Source organism: Callorhinus ursinus, unplaced genomic scaffold (assembly GCF_003265705.2).
Source record: "Callorhinus ursinus isolate GAN/ISIS: 27379988/994484 unplaced genomic scaffold, GSC_fseal_2.0 scaffold10, whole genome shotgun sequence".
In the NCBI taxonomy this organism is placed as follows: Eukaryota; Metazoa; Chordata; class Mammalia; order Carnivora; family Otariidae; genus Callorhinus; species Callorhinus ursinus.
Window position 1 is genome coordinate 33921315 of NW_027397072.1, and position 24321 is coordinate 33945635.

At 36.8% G+C, this 24321-nt stretch overlaps 1 long non-coding RNA gene across 1 annotated transcript in view; it reads right to left on the minus strand.

Moving 5' to 3' along the window:
* Positions 1 to 24321, minus strand: part of LOC141373503 (uncharacterized) — a 344341-nt gene that overhangs the window by 33601 nt on the left and 286419 nt on the right. The window contains exon 6 of the long non-coding RNA XR_012379568.1: positions 13289 to 13356. This is a non-coding gene — a long non-coding RNA (uncharacterized lncRNA). The remainder of the gene's footprint in view (positions 1 to 13288; positions 13357 to 24321) is intronic.

The window sequence follows — 24321 nt, forward strand, 5'->3', positions numbered from 1 at the left end:
AGGTGTATGTACATGTGTGCATGTATTCTAATATATATGTAAATACGATGTTTTTGTATTCCTTGGAGTCAACTAATTTTGACAGACTTTGTTGGGTCATTCTTATTGCCTAATAAACTTTATTATCTTCATAAGAATAGGTGGGAAGTTATGTAATAATGGTAAAATAGTAGGATATTCTTCCAACACTTTCCCTGGAATGTGGAAACAATTATTTATACATCTTCTACTACTTCCTCAAGTAGCTAAGTGGTTTCCATTTCCACGTCTACTAAGAATTTTTTTTCCTGGAGTTGCAAAAGTATAGTATAAGGGGCAGATGGAAACTCCTTAAAGTCAACTCCTTAATTACCTACAAATTTTTTTTAAAGATTTTATTTATTTATGTGAGAAAGAGAGAGAGAGGGAGCACGAGCAGGGGCAGAGGCAGAGGGAGAAGCAGACTCTCTGCTGAGAGGGGAGCCTGATGCGGGGCTCGATCCCAGGACCCTGAAATCATGACCTGCTTAACCGACGGAGCCACCCAGGTGCCCCCTTACAAACTTTTATCTAAGTTTCCCAGACTGAATCCAAAGTCCCAGCACTCTGACATCGGGGCTGAATAATCCTCTAGTGTGTGCATGTGCGCATGTCTCAGGACATTTTTTCTGCATTGTGGGATGTTTAGCAGCATCCCTGACTTTTACCAATATGATAATGCGCCAATATGGTGGCAGTAGCACCATACCCTAAATGTATGACAATCAAAAATGTCTCCAGGAGTGCCTGGGTGGTTCGGTTGGTTAAGCATCAGACTCTTGATTTCGGCTCAGGTCATGATCTCAGTGTCGTGAGATGAAGCCCCAAGTTGGGCTCTGTGCTGAGCTGGCGCTTGCTTAAGATTCTTTCTCTCCCTCTCCCCCTCCTCTGCTTGCACTCTCTCTAAAAAAAAAAAAAAAAAAATCTCCCAACATTGCCACATGTCTCCTGGGGGTAAGAGCACCTTGGTTCTATTCCTTGCCCTGAATGATCAGATTCTCACTTTGGTCAGGTCTATACTGTTGACCCTGAGAAAGTCATTGAAACTCTTAATTTTTTGTGTTCTTATCTTTAAAAATGAGCATTGCATACTTATTGCCTATGTTTTAGTGTGGAAATGAGAATTAAAAATAAATATCCTAGTAGAGATGGATGTAGCTGTAAAAGGTATTAGTCATGGCTCTTTTTTTTTCTTTCCACAAAAGGCAGACATTAAATCCTATTTAAAACATAATTTAAGCCAAAGGGTTACTTTTGCCTGAAATATATGTATAATTGGAGTGTTTTTTTACTTGAGTCTTCTAGCCCCATAATGCGAAGATACCTACACACTGCTGGCATCCTACCCTTATGGGAACCCACAGCACAACACTCAGCCGCCAAAGCTGCCCTCATTTCACAGCAGGGAAAGGCAAAATAGCACACGCTCTGAGGTGGCTCAAGCAACATGTGGAAAGCCACCCTGAGCACAGCCAGGAAGAATTCCAAGTTCCCGGCCCATCATGCAGGATACTGAGATCCCCACACACTCCCCTTCACATCCTATTCCTAGCTTAGCAGTCCCTGAATTAAGTTAACAAATCAATTTCAAGCTACAAATGCTCTTGGTAAATAGAACAATGTACTGCCAGTTGACTGGCTCTCTGACGTGCCACAATATGACAGGCATGGAAATTTCACCATCGGTGAGACAGGACAGAGTTCATCCAGTTGAAATACTGGTTAGATCTAACTTCAACTGGGGAAAATTTCTCTGCCATACATTATCACAGCCATGCTGACCACAGGACCCTAGTCCAAAAAGTAAACTAACAAAACCCTTGTCTTTCCACAAAACCCTTTCCCTGTCCACCCTTTCCGATTCTCTTTTGAAGAAAATACATCATCCCAAGTTTGAACTATATATATTTATATAGTCCTACTGTCCCCTGAGTTCCTTAAGATGTCAGCATATCATCCTGGTTGCTAGAGTAAGAAATCCAGGCACCCTCCTCTACCCACCTCTTTCCTTCATTCCTCCCTCTCATCAATCAGTCTGATGGCCATTAAAGCCTTCTTATTCCAGTAATTAAGTATCTACCAAATTCACCCCCTCCCTATATGCCACTACCACTCCACTCCCTATTATACCCATTACTTTTATCTGGATCATTATAATATTATTCTAAATGGTCACCCAGCTTGACACCACACATCAGACTGGTCTCTAAATACAGACATGTTCACTTTCTGTAATGCAAATTTGATAGTATCTCTGCATGGTCAAGATCATTCTCAAGTGAGACAGGTGAGAGTCCAGCTACCTTTTTCCCCATATCTATTACAATGCCACGTATAAGGTGCGAGCTCAAGAAACAACTACTGAATGCCTCCTTTTGGAACAATCTCCATATACGACTGCATTCCAGTAGAGGGCAGATTCTCACCCAGAAACTTCCAAATGAGCACTTTTGAAATGAGGCTGTTTGGGTTTGAATGCTGTCTCTACTTGGTCCATTATTCAAATGACACATAAGACAGGAAGGAAATTATGACAAACATTAAAATCCACACATGAATATGTTGTAGATAACTGAGGCTTTCTCTGTCTTTGAAATTACAAGAAACATGGATTCAAATAGAATTCTGGTTCTGTGGTTTTGAGAGCATGTCTAGTGTAGTGAAAAGAGCAGAGAATTGGAATTAAAAAAACCTGGGTCCTGAGTCCCAGTGACCTGTCCAAATAATTTGTTGTCTTCACTTAGATTCTTCATCTATAAAATGTGAGAAGGAAGAATGCTAATTTTGTTACTAAGGGAAACACTGATATACAAAAAACGAGCACTCAACCATGAGCTATTACGCATGCACATCCACAAACAAATTTTTCTTGGAGCAAGATGGCGGAGAAGTAGGAGACCTAAATTATGTCTGGTCCCAGGAATTCAGCTAGATAGTTATCAGACCATTCAGAACACCTATAAACTCAACAGGAGATCGAAGAAAAGAATAGCAGCAACTCTCTGAACAGAAAAGAGACCACTTTCTGGAAGGTAGGATGTGCAGAGAAGTGAATCCGAGGCAATATTCGGAAGAGAGACTGCGGGGGGAGGGAGCCTCCATCAGCCGCTACCAGCAAGTGATAGAGCAGCAGACCACAAAATCGGAATTTTTAGAAGTCTGCTCTGCTGAGGGATGTCGCTCCAGTGGCTAAGCCGGGGGGTGGAACCCTCGCTGGGACACTGTGGTCTCAGGACCCTTGGGGTCACAGAAAGACCGGGGGTGCCTGTGTGTGGCAGAGCTCCCAGGTATTGGAGCGGGGAAGCCGGCTGCAAAGACGGAGCCAAGGAGTGGGCTCTCAGCTCGGGGCTGCCATAAACCATGATCCATGGCACAGTCAGGCCACTGCTCTTCAAGAAGGGACTCAACAAGTGGCAGATCCAGGGAGACTCCCCTTCCTCCCCCAGGAGGAGCGGCACAGTAGTGCACGACAGGAATGTGCTGGATTTGGAGACTCCAGATGGGGTCGTGTGCCAGAGACAGAAATGCTCAGTCACAGGCTGGGTGAGCGGGGAGACAGGAGTGATTGATTGCTTTTCTCTGTGGTGCACTAAGGAGTGGGGCCCCAAGCACTCGGCTCCTCTGGGACTAGAGACTGGGAGGCTACCATTTTCTTTCTCATCCTCCAAGTCTGAACGGAAAGCTTGCAGGGAACAAAAGCTCCCAAGAGCAAACCTGAACAGATTACTTAGCCCAGACCTGGCAAGGGCAGTACAATTTCGCCTCAGGCAAAGACATTTGAGAACCATGGCAAGAGGCCCCTCCCCTAGAAGATCAGCAAGAACATCCAGCCAAGACCAAGTTTACCGTTCAATGAGAATGGCAAAACTCCAGCTCTAGGGGAATACAGCACATAGAATTCATGGCTTTTTCCCCATGATTCTTTAGTCTTTCAAAGTCAATTTTTTAAATTTTCTTTATTTTTCTCCTTTTCTATTTTTTTAGTTGAATTTTCCTTCTTGGATTTTCAACCAACAACTTATCAATTCCTTTTTTAAAATCTTTTTTAATTTTTCATTTTTAGAGTCATATCTCTTCATTGTATTTAACCTTATTTTTTTTGTGTATATATATATGTATATATATATATATGTTTTTTTCTTTACAATATGGGGATACAGTTTCTTCTAACAGACCAAAACATACCCTAAATCTAGTGTATGACATTGTCCTAGTCTCCTGCCTGATCACATTCTTTTTTTTTTAATTTTTTTCATTCTTTTTTCAACCAATTTATCTTATCAATTCCTTTTTTAAAATCCTTTTTAATTTTCATCTTTACAGTCATATTCCATCCCTTCAATGTATTTACCCTTATTTTTGTATATATATAAGTTTTTATTTCTTTATAATTTTGGGAGGCAATTTCTCCTAACAGACCAAAATACACCCAAAATCTAGTGTATGGCTCTGTTATATTCACCAGCCTGATCATATTTTTTTTAATCCCCTTTTCTTTTCCCCCTGGTTTCAGGTCTCTTCTGCTTTGTTTAGTGTACATTTGTCTGGAGTCATTGTTACCCTTTTAGCATTTTTTTAGCATTTTGTTCTCTCATTCATCTATTCTCCTTCAGACAAAATGACAAGATGGAAAAACTCACCTCCAAAAAAAAAAAAAAAAAAAGAACAAGAGGCAGTACTAACTGCCAGGGACCTAATCAATTACAGACATTAGTAAGATGTCGGAACTAGAGTTCAGAATGATGATTATAAAGATATTAGCTGGGCTTGAAAAAAGTATAGAAGATACTAGAGAATCCCTTTCTGGAGAAATAAAAGAACTAAAATCTAACCTAGCCAAAATCAAAAAGCCTATTAATGAGGTGCAATAAAAAATGGAGGCTCTAACTGCTAGGATAAATGAGGCAGAAGAGGGAATTAGTGATCTAGAAGACCAAATGATGGAGACTAAAGAAGCTCAGAGAAAGAGAGAGAAACAACTACTGGATCACGAGGGCAGAATTCAAGAGATAAGTGATACCATAAAGCGAAACAACATTCGAATAATTGGGAAGAAGAAGAAGAAAGAAAGAGAGAGGGGCAGAAAGTATATTGGAGCAAATTATAGCAGAGAACTTCCCTAATTTGAGGAAAGAAACAGGCATCAAAATCCAGGAGGCACAGAGAACCCTCCTCAAAAATCAATAAAAATAGGTCAACACCCCAACATCTAACAGTAAAACTTACAAGACAAAGAGAAAATCCTGAAAGCAGCTCAGGACAAGAGGTCTGTAACCTACAATGGTAGAAACATTAGATTGGCAGCAGACCAATGTGATACACACACACACACACACACCCACACACTGGAATATTATGCAGCCATCAAAAAAATGAAATCTTGCCATTTGCAACGACGTGGATGGAACTAGAGGGTATTATGCTAAGTGAAATAAGTGAATCAGAGAAAGACAAGTATCATATGATCTCACTGATATGAGGAATTTGAGAAACAAGACAGAGGATCATAGGGGAAGGGAGGGAAAAATGAAACAAGACGAAACCAGAGAGGGAGACAAACCATAAGAGACTTTTAATCTCAGAAAACAAACTGACGGTTGCTGGAGTGGAGCAGGGGTGGGAGGGATGGGGTGGCTGGGTAATGGACATTGGCGAGGGTATGTACTATGGTGAGCACTGTGAATTGTGTAAGACAGATGAATCACAGACCTGTACCCCTGAAACAATTAATACACTATAATGTTAACAAAAAAGAAACCAAAACCCAAAAAAAAAAAAAACCCACACATTTTTCTTATAATTTGGGTCATTCTCAATTCCCTAAAATTTGTGCACAAACCCTGACAGCTTTGACAGTGACACTTTGACCCTAGATCTGAGGTTAAGAACATTTTCCTTATAATTTACACCATCATTTCCCATTCGGCCTATCACTTAATCCTCTGAAAAATCCTGGAGTGTTATATATTTTTATTCTCTCTAATTACATAAGGAATGAACATGAAAAAGAGGATTTAAACTTAATTGAAAAAGCTATATTTGCTTTTATTCATCTTCTTTCTTTAAAAAGGAAAAATGGTTGGAAACAAACTATATTGAAAAACATTTTTATCTTCACAAATACATCTGAAAAATACCAGGATTGAAAAATGGTTTACCATAAGTGGGAAAAAAAATTGATATCCTTGTTTTCTACTGACACAATTACCTGAAATTACCACTGCATTGCAGTAAGTCTTTGTGGAGATCAGGGAGTATATTTAAACAGACCGAAGAAGTTTTAGTCCAGAGTTAAATATAGAATATGCAGTAGTTACAACTGGACTGTGCAAATCACATCAGCACACATGTTTAATCCAAAAAGGAGAAAAATCTTTCAAATCAGTTCTCTAAAGCTCAATGCAGTTTTACACTTCAAATGTTTGTTTGGAGATTAGATTTCCTATACCCTAAGAGCAGGACGTGTGATGAGGAACTATCTTGAAACCACTTGAAACTGTGGTTAGTATTCTAAGATCATGCTTCATTTTCATGGACCTAAAATGACTGGGGTCAGAAATTCCACTATTCAACTTATTAAAACAGCTAGACAAGGCCTACAAAGTGGCATTATGTTAAACTTCCCTAATATATTGAGCATATATTCCAGCTTGTTCCTGAACTGGGTATCTGTGTTACTCTATATTTGCATATTACTGTATCTATACATTCTATGTCTGCCCATGCTCATTAAGTGGGAATAAGTATTAAAGAGTTGAAAGTCAGGTAGCTGAGATCTAGAGTCATTTTGAATTTAGGAAAGAAAACACTTTCCTCAGTGACTTGTACTTTTGGTCTTTTTTATCTTATGTATAAGAAATGGAATTGCATTAATCTACCTCCTTCAGCTATTTAAAGAATCACAGTAGAAAAGAATTTAAAGTGTTTCATAAGTTGTAAATATCATATATATCCATGGTAGTGTTTTTATTATTATTTTGTTCCAAAGAAAACAGAACTAAAATAGAACTGAAGAAAGCTCCTTGGATGAGCAGACAGAGAGGTCTAAGGAAACGAATAAGGTATTTGCTTATGATTAAGGATACTTCTGTGTGATGCAGTTACTATAACAAGAGAATTCCAGAAAGATCTAGCCTAAACCAGACTCAGCTTGCCGCTGCATCTTGATATCGCCTTGTATCTGTCACTGTACACTGAGGTATATTGTCTATCCCGAAATCCTCTCTCATTTTTTTTGACACTCAAAACACTTAATCTGCGACTGTTTGGCTCTTGGTGATATATGGCTGGAGGAAAATCCAGAAACAATAAAGAAAGAGGGAGGGCTGTTTTCCTAAAGTTGTCTTCACAGAGTGGAAATTTTCCTAAGGCCACAGTTAAGGAATGTCTAAAATGTGGTATGCAGTTTGCCACGCTCTCATTATCAGGCTATTTAGAAGCCCAGTCAAAGATTATGACTCCTTCTCATTGTAATCCCGGCAGCTATCACTCAGCAATTGGGAGTTGGCATGCAAACAGAAGCCATTCATCGTTCCTGTCCTAGGCTGAAGGTGAAAGCTACAACCTGAGCCTGGCCTGTCTTCACAGGCAGTTACAACTTTTTTCATTAGAAGAGAAATACTGCTATCATCGTCTCTAGCTCTTATATTTATATACTATAAAATACTGAAGTTCAACCTCTGATCATTAACGTTGGAATGAGAACTTCTTTTAATGACCATTCACTATACACCACTGATTTGAGAATTCAAATGAAATAGATTGCCACTCTCTATCATCTCTTATCACTGTCTCTTTGGAATGTTTTCTGTTTGAGTTCTTTAAACATATCAACACACATCAAAGCTCTCCCCCATGTGCAAGCCATTGTGTAGTTTCATTTTTCTTTTACAACATAACATTCTCACTGTCTCAGTAGTTTGTTCATCTTTGAAATAGGCTGACAAGGATCACTGGGAGATGAGCAAGACAAACTCGAGACAATTCTGTTACAGTAACAGTCACATATAGTTTAGTACTTGAATAAATTTAGGATGTGGTCTGTGACAACCATAGTCATAAAGTGTGATAATGTGCAAGCCATATTAGCAAAGCTTTAGAGCCAGAAGAGAAGTACTTAAGTTTAGTTGTGCCAGTTACAAACTTCTGGGTTTTGGAGACATCCTTCAACTTCTTTCCACTCTTAATTTTAACAGTGAAATGAACATGTGGACACTTTATGGAGCTACTAAGGACTGAATGAGGAATAGCTATAGGTGCTTTGCAAACCACAAAGCGTAATAATGGTATCATGTAAGTTTGTGGTCCACTACCCAGACAAAAGTAGATGATGTATAAGAACATTTAAGGACATTTAAGGACATAAAATAGACTAATGTCAAACTTAGCAAGTGACTGGCCTTCAGCTATGGCAACATATATAGTCCCGTGTGTGACTGCTTAAATGTTTGTGATAAAGCAACATTTAGTGATTTAATGATTGTGTCCTTGTTGCTATTTTCTCTTTGTTTATTAAAAAAAAATATATCATTTACATGTCATACAATCATTAACTTTAGTTTCAGTTGTGAGTTTTGATAACTTATATACCTCTGTACCACCACCCAAAACAAGAGTTAGAACATTCCCATTGCTCCTGAATGTTCCTTTCTGTATCATAGTCAATATACACAGGTTAGCAGAGGCAATCATTTCTAACTTCTGTCACCATAAATTCGGTTTTTTCCTGTCTTTTGGGTTTTATAGTACTCTTGTCTCTGGCCTCTTTTGTTCAGTAAAATGTTGGAGAGTCACCTGTTTGAGGCTATCAGTGATTTGTATGGTCCTTATATTGCTGAGTAGTACTCCATTACACACATGTCAAAAGTTTTACCTCTTTTTTTTTTTTTTTTCTGTTGAAGGACACTTTTGTCCAGCTTGTGGGTATATAAATGAGTTTTGTTATAAACATTCCTGAACAAGTCTTTTTGTGAACATTTCTCTTGAGAGTGGGACCTCTCTTAGGAGTGCTGTTTCCCTGAGGGTATTACTTCTTTGGGAGGGGAAATGCTGAATCACAGAATAGATGCTGGTCTGAGTGTAAAATGGCATGTCTACATTGGAAAATTCTCAGCATTTTATAAAAGTAAATATATATCTAACCTAACTAACCTCTACTGCATGTATGCTAGATTTTAAGGAAAATTTCCAAATTGTTCCTTAAAATGTGTATACAAATTTTATACTCTTATCAGCAACGCATGATAATTCCAGTCACTCTATATCCTAACCACCTGTGCTTTCGTTGGCCATTCATTCATCTTCAATTGGCATTGTCACTTGTTTTTTGTAATTTTTAGTTTTTTCCATGTTAGTTGCATGTACTGCTATTTCATTCTTAATTGTTGCGTGGTATTTTATTATGCAAATAACTGAATTTGTTTATCCATTTCTCTTGTTGATAGACATCTGGGTTGTTTCCAGATTTTGTCTGGTGTGGATAAAGCTGTTACAGACACTAGCATGCACGTTTTTTTTTTTAAAGATTTTATTTATTTATTTGACAGAGAGAGAGACAGTGAAAGAGGGAACACAAACAGGAGGAGTGGGGGAGGGAGAAGCAGGCTTCCCGCCGAGCAGGGAGCCCGATGTGGGGCTTGATCCCAGGACCCTGGGATCATTACCTGAGCCGAAGGCAGACGCTTAACGACTGAGCCACCCAGGCGCCCAGGATGCGCATTTTCTAATAGACTACTATTTTCATTTCTCTCTAAGAGTTGGATTTCAATGAATAGTTTAGATCAGGGATCAGCAAACTACCATTCTGTGGGCCAGATCTGGCCTACTACCGGTCTGTGTGACGAAAATGTTACTAGCCACCCAGTCATGCTCATTTGTTTATATATTGTCGGTGGCTGCCTGTGAGCTACAATGGCCAAATCAAGAAGCTCTAGTAGAAACCACATGAACTGCAAAACAAACAATTTTTGGCCCGTTACAGAAAAAGTTTGCCAACCCTTGGTTTAGATGTATTTATTGAAAAAAAAACTGTCATAATTCACCAAAGCAGTTACATACTTTTAAATTCACACCAGTATTGTATGACACTCCCAGCTGTTCCACATCTTTGCCATTCTTGACATTGTTACTCTTTTTATTTTACACATTCTGATTTATTGAAATGACCATACATTGTGGGTTTGAATTTGCATTATCTTGATGACCAAAAATGTTGATTGCTTTTTCATGAGTTTATTGATCATCCACATATGTTCTTTTGTGAACTGTCTGTTGAAGTTGTTTGCCAGTTGTGAAATTACATTGTCTGTCCTTTTATTGTTTGTAGGAGTTGCTTCTGTACTCAAGACACAAGTCTTTTTTAAAGATATATGTATTTCAATTTTATGCCAGTTTATGACTTTGTCATTCTCTTAATGGTATCTTTTGATGAACAGAAATTTATATTTATATGAGGTCTTATTTGTCACTTCTCATTTGTGGTTAAGTGCTTGTCACGTCTTAGCTGGGAAATCTCTGCCTATTCCAAGGTAACAAAAATATTCTGCTACATTTTTTTTATAAATTTAGGCATATGCTCCACCTCACATTAATCGTTGTGCCTGGAATGGGGTAAGGGGCAAAAATTTGGTTTCTTTCCATGTGGATACCTAGGTGTTAAGGCACTGTTTATTTCCCCATTTAACTGATTTCGAACCTTGGCCAAAAGTCACTTAATCATATATGTTTGAGTTTACTCCGAGATTCTGTACTCCACTTATCTATTTGTTGATCCTTACATAAACACCATACTGTCTTTATCACTGCAGCTTTATATAGTATTAAAATCAGTTAGTGTAAACCCTCCAAATTTTTTCATCTTTTTAAAAATAGCGTGTTAGTGTTTTAAGTTTTTGCATTTCTGTACACATTTTAGAATAAAGGTGCCAATATCTTTAAAAGAACATCTAGGTTTTCAACTGAGATTGTATTGGATCCATACATCGACTAGGGGATAACGGAAATGTTAACACTGAGATTTACACTTAACACCTAACATTTCTAAACACTGAGTCATAATAATTCATGTGTAATCCACAAGTCATATATTTAGGTCTATTTTAATTTATCTCAGCATTTTTCTATTTTTTCTATTTCTATTTTCTCTTTCTATTTTGGAGATTTTGCATATATTTTGTATTTTAAATCTAGGCATTTTAGGCTTTAGATTTAAAATTTTCATTTCCAATCATCTACTTCTAATATACAGATATGTAGTTTTATACATAATTATTTACCACTAGTATACAGACCTATAATTAGTTTTATTAACTGGATTGGGTTTCCAGTATTAACCTATGTTATAAACACCAAGAAGTAAAGTAGGCAACATCACACAGTCAAGGTTTCTCTCCTTCTCTCCCCTTCTCTCTCTCTCTCTTTTTTTCAGGCTCCTTTTGGTTCCCAAATGGACAACGAAGAAAAGAGAGATAGCTAAGGAGTCCATTTGAGGAGATCTCCAGCAGGATATATAAAGACATTTTTCAGCAAGGGCTGCTAGTAAGACTTCCAAGTCATCATCAAATATAAGTAATTGCCGGACAGACTTCAGAGTCTATAACTGAGGCTGGAACTAAGGTTGGTTGAGTCACCCCCTGTTGACCCAAGTTAAAAAATAACCAGACTATGTTATACACTAGCCACATATATCACAAAATCCACACAACCACACAAGGGACAGCGTCCATTGACCAAAGGAGCAGAGGACACCCTGCATGAGCCCATGAATCCCTATTCTCTGCCTCACAGATAGATGAGCCAAACTCTGACCCCTTCTCCCTACACACTCTGATCCCATCTTAGGGAAAGAAGAGGAGGGAAGGGAAAGGTCCCTGAGACACTGAAAAATGGTACCAAAGAAATAATATAATTGAACTGAGATTAGATCATTTATAGATTTCTCCCCCTCAAATGTATATACTCTCTGTACATATGAGTTACAGTGTAAGCTTTAAAAATCAATATATATGTATATATTTTATGAAATATAAAAATATACATAGTACATAAATATCTGCATATATCTTTATGATGGATATATAATTTATGATATAACTAATACTTCTCAAGTGTTTAATAGATGCTCTCTATAGTACCAAACAGTAAGTATAACATGAAGTAGGTACATGACACAGGACATAAGTGCTTTATATGTGTTACTTCACTGAATTACCTACGAATTCTTAGAGGTTACGTACTGTTATGACCTTCTTTTAGAGATTAAAAAAAAAATGAAGTCAGAGGAAGTGGACAGGCAGGGTGGTACACGTGAGGCAAGGTCCCTGATACGTACTCTGACGTGCTCACAGAGTGACGTAATTGCCACCTCGCAAAGAAATCAGCTATTGTGTGGTAAAAACTGTGATATTTGGCAAAAAGGAGTTGGACTTGTTTCAAATCCGAGCTCGGGTACTTCCTAGCGGAATGGTTTTTGTCAGTTCATTTTGCCCTTCTGATCTTTAATGAAATGAACCACCCACGGACATGCTGAAAATTCGAAGAGATAATGTATACGAAAGCACCCGGTAGGCAGATAGCCAAGAAGTCTGTGGAGGATATTAGTGATGAAATAGAACATACAGTGTTGGACTCCTATTTGTACCACAGACTTATTTAAAATATTCTAGATGTTTGCTAAATATGCCTCATACTTCCCCGGTACCAGTTCTGAAGTAATAACTACGTAAAGGCAAATCATTATGGAGATTTCAAGTGCATTTATTGACTAAGATTTAATAAGTCTATTTCTGTTTCACATTTAATCCCTTTCAGGGAAAAACAATCATTTTTGCTTTACGATGAAATATTTTGAAAACAACTAAAAGAATGGCATGCCTTGTTTGCTTATATAACACATTATTACATGGCCTTATATGTGTAATATATCGCTTATCCATATGCTTTTGGTACAATATAACTGATTTGTGAAATGGAAATAATTACTTACATTTCCCTCTCAGGATAAGGTCATACATAATAACTCCTACAATGAATATAAACCTTTGACTATAGTAAAGGATTGGCATAAGTCTCTGGAAACTTTATACGCTCAACTTCTTGGGCGGTATCTGTTTCAAATCTGCATTTCCCTAACAATACTGAACAGGATAAGATCTCTCATTTCTAGTAGGGGCATTGTTTTTGGCCGTTCAACATTTCTAAAACAATTGCAACTTAAATTCTCCCAGCTCTGTCAGTCTCCTATTTAAGCTAAATTCCAAGGTGCTCTCCGTACCTGTAAAACAGTGATTTCCAAAAGCTCTTTTTAAAGTGAATCAGATGCCATGGAAAGAACTAATGTACCTGAAAAGAGAGACAGAAAGAAAACATTCATTATAAATTTTAAAAGAAGGAAAAAAGCTGGCGACCTGTCACTAACTTCCTTATAGGGCTGACTCCCATCCTCTCATTCTGAATATATTTTTCTTTTCCCTCTTTTGTTCAGAACTTTCCTACTCAGTGGGTTTTTAAGACACCACCACTCATGTGATGGAACCCAGGGTACAAAAAATTAACAACAGTTACCTCAAATAATCTTACATGAAGGTTGACAACTATTTAATTTCTGTGGGTAAAAAAGCACTTCCTGTTCTCAAACACTGTAGAGCTGAACTCCTCCTGAGAGTTCAAATGCGAAAGCTTTTTCATCAAACTCTCCTCACCCGTGTTTAGAAGATAAAACAGCAGTATTAATTATAAAATATACTGAGGTGATTATAATGATAATGCACATTCTCTTCTCTTCCCAGCTGGGAATCACCTAATGTATTCCCACACTGACCTCAAACAGAAATGCAGAAATTCCCCCTCTCCTCCCAGAGGGGTCCAAAAGTGAATTTAAGTCCAAGGTGGGGGATTCAGTGAGTCATCCTCATTGGGTAGCCAAATAATGTGGCACACAAAGGCTGAAGACACACACGGGGTATTTCTTCCAACTGCATGAAGACCAAACAGACAACTTACAGTCTGATCTCAGGCCAGCCTGTGTCCCCTCAATTGTGACTGGATAATAGAAGACAAAGGCAATTCTTACACCACTGTGCTAAGGCATTTTGTCACAGAAGAAGGGCTTAGATGGCTTCTCAGATCCAGCACCATTCCTTGGAAATTTCCATGGATCTAGCAGTCTTTCCATACATCCATTCACCCACTGTCTGGATAGTGGGACCCACTGTAGAACCTCTCTCAGGATGTAGCCAAGGAATATAAACCCCTGGTACCAGGGCACCACCACTTTCTCCTCGTTTCCACCCCCTTCTGGGTGTTCAGCTCTTAGTTCTCATAACTAAAAGAATCTGTCCCTCCCCTTCCCCTTCAGACAATTCAGCTTCAGTGGCTACATGAGCACTGAAACAAAAGGTTTAAGACTTCAAATCAACCCCAACACTGATGGCCAATGGTTCCTTTGCAACCCAGAAACCGAAAAATGGCCATTAATTCTCTTGAGGAAAGACAGATTCACTCACGAATAACACCTGTCTAACTCCCTAGGGATGGGATTGAGAGTGCCTATTATCTTGGCAGAGGGCACGGGGGTCATCTACGGTGGTACAAAAACAAGATGCAATTTATCAACAGGTTATCTAGCTACATCTAATTAATGGGCCACCCCAATTTCTAACCAGATCTAATATTGGCTGAGCACTAATGCCTATATAGGCATTTAATGTTAAAACACAACCATGGGTTTTGTAACTTGTTATAACTGAGGAGACTGAGGCTTAGTGAGATCACGTGTCCGAGGTCACACAATTAATAAAAACACAGCCAGAATTCAAACTTCAGTTATTATAATTTGAGAACCACTATGAAACCATTCCAACTCCACTACTTCTAAATGTGTCCGGGTTTCTGAAAGTTTGCTACTTCCTAACATAACGATCTCATGAATCATCCCATCACTGTTGTGTCCACTGGTTGACATAAGCTTACGTACACACAGAATACACCAAATTTGCCAAAATTTACTTTTAAGAAAAAAAAGAATCCTCCCCTTATGAGGCAGACCTATCATTATTAAACGTCAAAAGAAAAAATTGCATGGTTATGATTATTAATACAATAGATTAACTTTTTTCTTCAACTGTGTGTTTCTGAGCTGGATAGGTATATTAGCTGAGAAAGCCTCCTCTGCAACCATGTATCCTTGATCATCAATCTGCATTTAACTTTAAAGCTATTGTTAAAAGAGGTCTGGAGTGCTCAATTTCTGATTCATTTTAGGAGAACAGCTGGAGTCAAGAACTTGTGGCTATTTTTTTTTTTTCTTCCGGAATTACTTCTGTAATTAGTGCTGTGTACTGTGGGCTATGGAATACAGCTTTTTACTCAGAATTATAGGAGAATTTGCACAAGGTCACCATGAAACTAATTTAAGGAGTAATTACTAACTTCATTCTCTTCCTTTGTCAGTACTCCCTAAGAAAATGTCTTCAAACGATCTAATGTGATTGGTTTTACCAGAATCAGTCCTGTTTCTCAGCCATATTTTGCGCTCAGATTGTATACACTGAATTCTTTTAAATTTCACACTTAGGCAACAGTTAGAAGAAAAAGAAATATGGAATATTTAATTGATGAGGCCCAGTTCCCCATCCTAGTGCTCAGAAACAATTAAGATATTGTAACTACACAAAAGTCCTATCTGTAGTAAGGCCATGTATTCAAATTTGAAAAGAACTGACTGATGTGAAAAAATATTTGGCTGTCTTGTTGCCACTGTAAATCCCTCACTGAGTCGAACTGAACATTAACAAATTGTGCCACTCAAATTTACTTTTACACTTTGGAGTGTGAACAGTCCCCTCAAGCCTCAGTGCTTCTCCCCCACTTAAAGAAAAGCATGCATGGTTCAGAAAAACAGTATTTCTGCTCCAATATTCTGTATGCACTTCTGAAAAACCTCAGTTCAGAAAAATTAGAGTTTATGGAGAAAAATAGGATTGAGGAAGACTACTCAAAACCTATGGAACTTTGTAACTGGAACATTAACAAAAATTACAATAATCTTAATAAAAGTACTAGAACTATGCAGTTTTTCTATATCTCAATTCAGACTTTTCTTTAAGACAACACAAAGTAAAAAAAAAAAAAAAAACTGCCTGTGACTTGCATATCAGTCTTTAGAAACATAAGACTAACATTTGAACGAAAAGACAAATGGAAACTAAGGTTACTGATTTGGAATATTTAATAAAGTAATAAAAATCTGATGAGACTATTTTGATTCTGAGGTTCTGATTCTGTTAAAAATGAAACTGGAAATTAATTAGGGAACTGTGAAAAAATGTTTTCCAATTAAGAGAAAATAAGAACAATCTGAGGACATTTTATAATCTAATAAATTTATATACATGATGGGAAATACAATCTTAAACTTGCATCAATTTTTCCCAAGCAATTCAAAAATATGTGCGCAATTGTGTATAATATTAACACCACATTACATACTTCCTACTCTCCAAAATCTTACAACTTAATTTTCTAAAATCTCAAATAATTTTAGATAACACAAATAATTTTAAGTTTAACACAAGTTTCAGAGTTATAGACAAGATTAAAATGATCAGATAAGTGGATTTTTGTTTCTGTTAAGTTACGGACGAAGAATGAGAACCAAGAGCACCTAAAGGTAATTCGTGGCCATCTTTCTGCTGCTGAGAAGGACCAGAGAAAGCTTTTTTTCAGACTGTGTGAAACCACATATAAATCCTAGCATTGAATATAGTGCCCTGTGACTTGCTGGTGTTGCACTAAATGCTTGTTCTGTTGACTGAATTTAACAACCTGTAAATAATTGATTCATGCCTTTAATAGAATTTCCTCTTGATGTACTAGGTGGGTTGCATACATTTATGAATTTAAAATCAACGCTTGGATAACAAATTATATTAAAAAAATACTACAGAACTATAGAGGGGGCGCCTGGGTGGCTCAGTCGTTAAGCATCTGCCTTCCAGGTCCTGGGATCGAGCCCTGCATCGGGCTCCCTGCTCGGCGGGAAGCCTGCTTCTCCCTCTCCCACTCCCCCTGCTTGTGTTGCCTCTCTCACTGTGTCTCTCTCTGTCAAATAAATAAATAAAATCTTAAAAAAAAATGTAATGGTTTTTAAAAAAAAAGAACTACAGATTAAAACAGACCAAAGTTTTAGGGTTTTTTTTTATTTATATACTAATTTTAATTTCATTTTACTTGAAGTCTTTGTATGGAGTCATGTGCTAATAAATTCCCATTCTTCTCCAGCCAGTTGTTTCCCCTAGTTACAACCACTGACTAGAGATTGGCCCAGTAAATTTATTTTGCATTCTACAAGATGCACCTATGTAATCACACACAGTGACGATGGAGGAAATGAGCCCTATTATTTGACCAAAGAAACTAGAAGTACATAATCTAAACCTTGTTCAATTGCTTATATAGCAGATGATTTTTAAAAAAGTAGTTGTTCAGGGCACCTGGGTAGCTCAGTCAGTTAAGCGTCTGCCTTCGCCTCAGGTCATGATCCTGGAATCCCAGGATCGAGTCCTGTGTGGGACTCCCTCTCAGCAGGGAACTTGCTTCTCCCTCTCCCTCTGCTGCTACCCCTGCTTGTGTGCTCTCTCTCTAACCAATAAATAAAATATTTTTAAAAATATACATAAATAAATAAATAAAAAGTAATTGTTCTATTGATAGCAATCATTTACATCTACGCCACATAAATCAAATGCATTTCTATTATTCATGGTGTTGGAAGCTATAAATCCTAGACCACTTAACAAAACACAAGTTTGAAACACTTTACTTTCCTGAAACTAATCACAGGATTATATTGAGCTTATAAAGACTGGTTATGAATGCACCTAGAACATTCTAGGACTATCTCCAATACAGAAGTTTGTGATTTCACCACCATTGCAATCAACTGCTTTACAGTAGCACTATGTGCAAAGAAATCAGTTATTTTATTTTATTTTACTTTTTTATTTTTTTAAAGATTTTATTTATTTATTTGATACAGAGAGAGAGGGAGAGAGCAGGCACAAGCAGGGGGAGCAGCAGGCAGGGGAGAAGCAGGCTCCCCGCTGAGCAAGGAGCAGATGTGGGGCTCGATCCCAGGACCCTGGGATCATGACCCAAGCCAAAGACAGATGCTTAACCGACTGAGCCACCCAGGCACCCCAGAAATCAGTTATTTTAAAAACAACAACAACAACAACAAAATTCTTCTAAACTCCTTCATTAAAAAAAGCTTTCATCCTGACATGGAATAAATGAGTCAGGCATACCCAAAGCACAGTATTAGTAAATCACTGAGTAGCAAAACAGGCACTCAAGCAATATAGAACTTCATCAAATGCCCAAAGTATGCAGCATTACTTTTAGTGTCAAATGATCTTGAATTTGAGTTTTCAAGTAAAATTTTTAAATTACACCATTGTTCTCTAACAAGCAACATTTTAATTCAAAAAAAGTTTACAGGTGAGGAAGATTTTAGTTACTTTTTTTTTTTTTAAGATTTTATTTATTCATCTGAGACACACAGATACAGAGAGAGAGAGAGAGAGAGAGCATGAGCAGGGAGAGAGGCAGAGGGAGAGGGAGAAGCAGGCTCCTCGCTTAGCCAGGAGCCCGATGTGGGGCTCGATCCCAGGACCCTGGGATCATGACCTGAGCTGAAGGCAGACGCTTAACGATCTGAGCCACCCAGGCGCCTCAAGATTTTACTTACTTTATATCTTAAACTAGAGGACCTTTGTACCTGTTCTAATGCTAGACATAATATATATTTCTTTATTCCCTTCAGAAAATTTTGTCAACAATTTTAGAACACGCCTTCTCTTATATAGCTTTTCTGAATGCTGTGAACAAAAGAGCCAATATAGCAACAGTAGGAAAGATGACATTTTAAAGTAGAAAACTCCAAAGCTTTAAAATTCAGATTCAAAGAACTTTCATATAACTATTTCCAAACCTTTATCCAACCTACTTTTTCTGAGCATGCTGCTATCCTTAATTGTACTTCAAAACAGTACCTTTTAAGAGGAGCAATGCCATTTTTGAGGGACCAAAAGAGGTTGACCAAGGTCTATATGTTTAAAATTAGGTGAGTGCTCTATGGGTTTCTTACTCTTAAAATAACATTGCTTATTATTTTAGCCAATTCTTTCACAATATTTGCAGAGCAGTTTAAACATTTCAGGACACATGTACAAATCTCTGATGTGATCATGGAAATGACGTTATACCTAATTAAATGAAGGAAATTAGAATGAAATGTAATGATTTTTCTCAAATAGTTCTGCAAATTAGAAGATCTTGCATTCAAGATATCCTGTCTTCCTCTCAATACTTATGTTTTTCTGTATTCTTTTTGTAACTAAAAGTATTTTTGAGGTCTTTAGCTCCCCATACTACTTTTTTTAATGAAAGATTCTGCCATATAATTAGGACAAAAAAACTAACGTAGCTTCCTTGTCAGACTTTCCACTCAGAAAATGAATTATAGAAATGCTCTCTAGAACTGTGAATGACCAAACATGATGTTTATATTCAAGACAGCAGTTTAATCTTCATTGTTAGAAAACATAGGCAAAGTGATCCCAGTTCAGAGATTATTCCATTATCCAGGGACTAGATTGTTTTCCACCTTGACAGGTCTTAAAAGGGCTTTTTAATAATACAGAATGTCCACATTGCTAGAGACATCATATAAATATAGAAAAATTTACACTTGTCTGAACAGCCAAATAAAGATGGAGAAATGAAGAGGTAGCCTGTGGATCTTAATAATATTTTGGTAGGAAAGACAGGTGGTATTCAAACAAATGGCTAAAAACTGCTCCTTAATGTGCAAACCACTGCCACAGTTCCTTAAGGACTTTCTCTTACTTTTCTCTATTCTGCATGGTATACCTAGAGTAATGTCCGTAAGCGCCACATGGGTTGAGTATTCCTTTCTTTCTAAAGAGTCAATAGAGGAGAGACAGCAAAGGAAAGGCAGAGTATATGGGCTCATTCATGTTTAAGGCAAAAATTCCCCAGGCACCTGGGTGGCTCAGTCATTAGGGCAAAAATTCCCCAAACTGACTATTTATTTGCTAACTGATCTTGTGAAAATTATTTAATTAATTTTCCTTGTCTTACCTGAAATTTCCTGAATATGTCTTTTCTTCTACTAGCCCAATCTTTTGCTGGTACATTCCTCTTTCTGAAATGCCCTCCTTTATTTCTACTCACTCAAAAGCCACCTAGTCTTTAAGACTCAACTCAAATATCTCCTTCCCAGGATCAACTAAAATAAAAGGTATTTTTTCCTATTCCAGTCTTCAATACCTTTAAGCTTGTTCCTGCCATATAATCTTTAAAACATACTATATAAGCCATACATATATATTTTTTTAGTAAAATGTCATAAACACAGAAGGAACTCAGTTACACTGTAACAGCTACAAAATTCTCATAGCATCAATGACTGTATAGTTAGAAATATTAATAGTTGCTTAACCAGAAGACCAGCTGATGGCATATTTAAAAGCAAAACTAAATGAAATTCCCATACGGAAATGCAAGAACTCTTCATACTCAGTATATTTAGAAACTTGAATAAGGGTATCAATAGAATGCTCTTTAAATACACCAGTAGCATTAAATGAGAAATAATATGTAATACATTAGAAGACAAAATCAGTACCCTGTTCAAGGCCTAGACTTCATACTCATGTGCAAATCCAATGATTTGACTCATTTTTTAAAGAATGTTTCCCACACAATGACTCAACTATTTAATATAAGTTGCATGTATTCTATTGTCTTTATAATCAATTCCTAGAACCCCAACAAATTCTTAAAAAAAAATCTGTAGAAGGAGGAAGCCAAAGAAAGTGATTTTTTACAGTCCCTTTCCCCTTCAGTTCAGATTAACACCCTCTACCTTTGTCCTTCAAATAATGATATGACTCTTCATCTTTCCCCTCAGTGTTAACTACATCCTTTTTTATCTTTTCCTTTTTCTCTTCTACACACACACACACACACACACAGTCAATGAGTAGAGTCGGCCAGAAGAGAAGTTAGCTGATTTAGGACAGGAAGGGACTCTCCCTATGCTGAAATCATCACACTTAGATGGGAATACTCTGATTTCCCATGAGGCTTCCCTGCAATCAACATTTTTGTTTTTTTAAATAACATTTGTGATGAGAACAAATACTAGAGGCTGGGTTACCTCGTACTAAAAGGTTCTCCAACTCGATTTTTATGTTTCCTTTGAATTGGCTTCTGTCCATTTGCCTTTTCTTATTTTCCTACTTAGACCTCTCAAACACAATGTGAAAGATCCTTTAAAATTATAGCCAACCTAGAAAAAATATTAACATAAAATTAAATGGTATATCTCTGATTTATATGAAAATATTTATGTAATAAAACAAAATGTTTTATTAATATAATTTATTCCCTGCTAGCTTCCAGAGAACAGTAATTTGAGAGGGCAATTCAAACACAAATGAAAATAAGTAAAATAAAATAAATAAAGGAAATGTGTAAATTAAACTACAATAAGAGAAATTTTTAAGTCATATAGAATTAACCCTTTTTATTTTATTTTATTTTATATTAAAAGTAAAATACTCAAATTATTGAATAAATATTAAAAAAACCCATGCCCTTTACCCCATGATTACAAGCATAACTCCTGTTAATATTTTGCTGATTCCTTACAGTTCTTTTCTAAGTATCTTTTTTGGTTATAATTATGTTGTAAACATAATTGCACATTTTTTTCACTTAACATCACCATATGAATTTTAAGAACAAAGTCCTACAACCAATCCAAAATAACAGTTACTGCACTTAAATGTTTTGCTTAGTTATGAGTTTTTCTAGAAGAAAAAAACAAAACAAAAACCAAAGGAGTAAGCTGGTATTCTCTATTTTTGTCCTTGTCTGATAAAAGAAATCTTACGATGTCAACAGGAATAGCAGAGTTTTCCTCGCACTAATTTCTAATAGAAAGTCACATGGTGTCTTACATGACACCAAATATGAGAATACGATGAGAAGTCATGCTGCTTCTGTGTTGTAGTAATTTCTCGTGAAATAAAAGAGAAGAAAGAACTGTATAGCTTACCCTGACAACAGTCCAAATATTGGCTAGACTAAATCACCTTCCTTCTGGGATAAGCTATAACGGTTGCAATAGCTTTTTCACTGGAAGGGAGTCATTTTGTCATTTTGACATTGAATTTTTTATCTCTACATTTCCTATCAAAGAGTTCCTTGAATTCCTTGGATTTTGCTATCTGAACCATCACCATGCCAGTACTCTTCTTGTGCAGGTTAGTAAGGCTAATTCAGTGGCTTTCTTATAATCCCGAGTTCTTCCTAGTCTCTTTCATAAATGTGATACTGAACACCCAATCTTCAAAATTTGCACTGCCCCTATTAATAAGACATTGCTATTTCCTTTTTTTACTCCCCTCCAGAACTACATTAAAAAAAAAAAAACCCTTTCTTAGCTTTTGCTAGAGTGTATTATTGGTTAATTATCTATAAGAACCAGATTCAAATCTCAGCTCCACCACACATCGCCTGTGTGATCTTGTCCAAGTTTCTTAATAGCTCCGAGCCTCAGTTACACATCTATGAAAGGTGATTTAAAGAGATAAAGGAAAAGTTGCTCACAAAGCACACAGCACACAATGGATACTCAAGACATGTTGATTCACACAAACATAAACGTGGCACAGAAATGCATTTCAAATGAATTAACTGTTGTTTACAATAGTTATGTTTTATGTGCCATATCACCTCAGAAGTTCCATAAAAGGAAGGCAGCTTGCCATAGAATAGTTCCTCTTGGCACACAGTACCATGAACTTGCCAAACAGATATTAAATTTACAACAACAATATTAAAAAGAATAAGATGTGACCCACTTATTCTGTTTATTTAATTCTTGTTGATTATTCCAATAAATTAAGAAATAATAATAAGCAATCTATTGCTTATTGCAAAAAAAGTGCCAAAGAACTGTAACCGTGAAATAGGGAATCATATCTGAAACAGAACATCTAATCCCAATTCCCAAATGAAGTCAAAGAATGTGAGCATTGGAGACATTGCAAGTATGAAGCTTATCTCTGGAAGTAACCATATTAGGAATGTTTCCTTGACTGATTATTGTAGTCAGCAGAATAATGGTTTCCCCTACCCCCCAAAATGTCCATGTCCTAATCCCTGGAACTTCTGAATATGTTCTATTACATGTCAGGGGGAATTATATTTATGGATGGAATTAAGGTTGCTAATCAGCTGACTTTGACATGGGGGGATTATACTGGGTTATAAGGGTAGATCCACTCTAATCACAAGGGCCCTTGTAAGTGAAAAAGGTAGGGAAAAAAGTGAATGTCAGACTCAGAGATATCATAGGATGCTGGCTTTGAAGATGGAAGAAGGAGCTATGAGGAAAAGAATGCATGCACCTCTACAATTTGGAAAAGGCAAGGAAACATTCTTCCCTAGAGCCTATAGAGAAGAACACCACTTTATGTACACCTGATTTTAGCCCACTAAGACCTATGTTGGACTTCTGATCTCCAGAACTATAAGAGAATACAGCTGTATTGTTCACATCACTAAGTTTGTAGTGATTTTTTATGACAGCAATAATAATGCAACTATTATATAAAATTATTTATTTTAAACTATTATTTAAAGTTTTCCAGTGGTAACTCGTTTCTGGGTAAAATACATAAACAGAAAAGACTGGTAGTTGAATTTTCTCCAGGGAATAATGATGGTCCCTTGAGAGTGCAACCCCTAAAACAAAACAAAATAAACAAAAAGAACTATTTTAAATATTAGGTTTTTCAAAGAACTAGAATCAAGTTTGAGTGACTATGCATCCGAGAAAATCTGATCTTTAAGATCAACCAGACACACACACACACACACACACACACACACACACACAATTCTAAATAGGTCCTGATGTTCATGGAATGTTTTAGACAATGATTTCTTCTGAGCATGAAATCAGCTGTTAATTCATGCTTCTTTAACTTTGTTCCTTACTGCCAACCTACATCCCATAAAGAGAAAATCTTAGAAAAAAAGCTTCATAAAAATAATACGAGATGTTAATTTATCTTAGAATTTTTATAATGTCTGTGTTTTTATGATGCCATGCCCATAAATAAAAACCAAAAATAGTAAATTGACTATACACAATGATAGCAGTTAGAATATTTCTTAAAAAAAATAGTTTACTACACTTGCTAACTT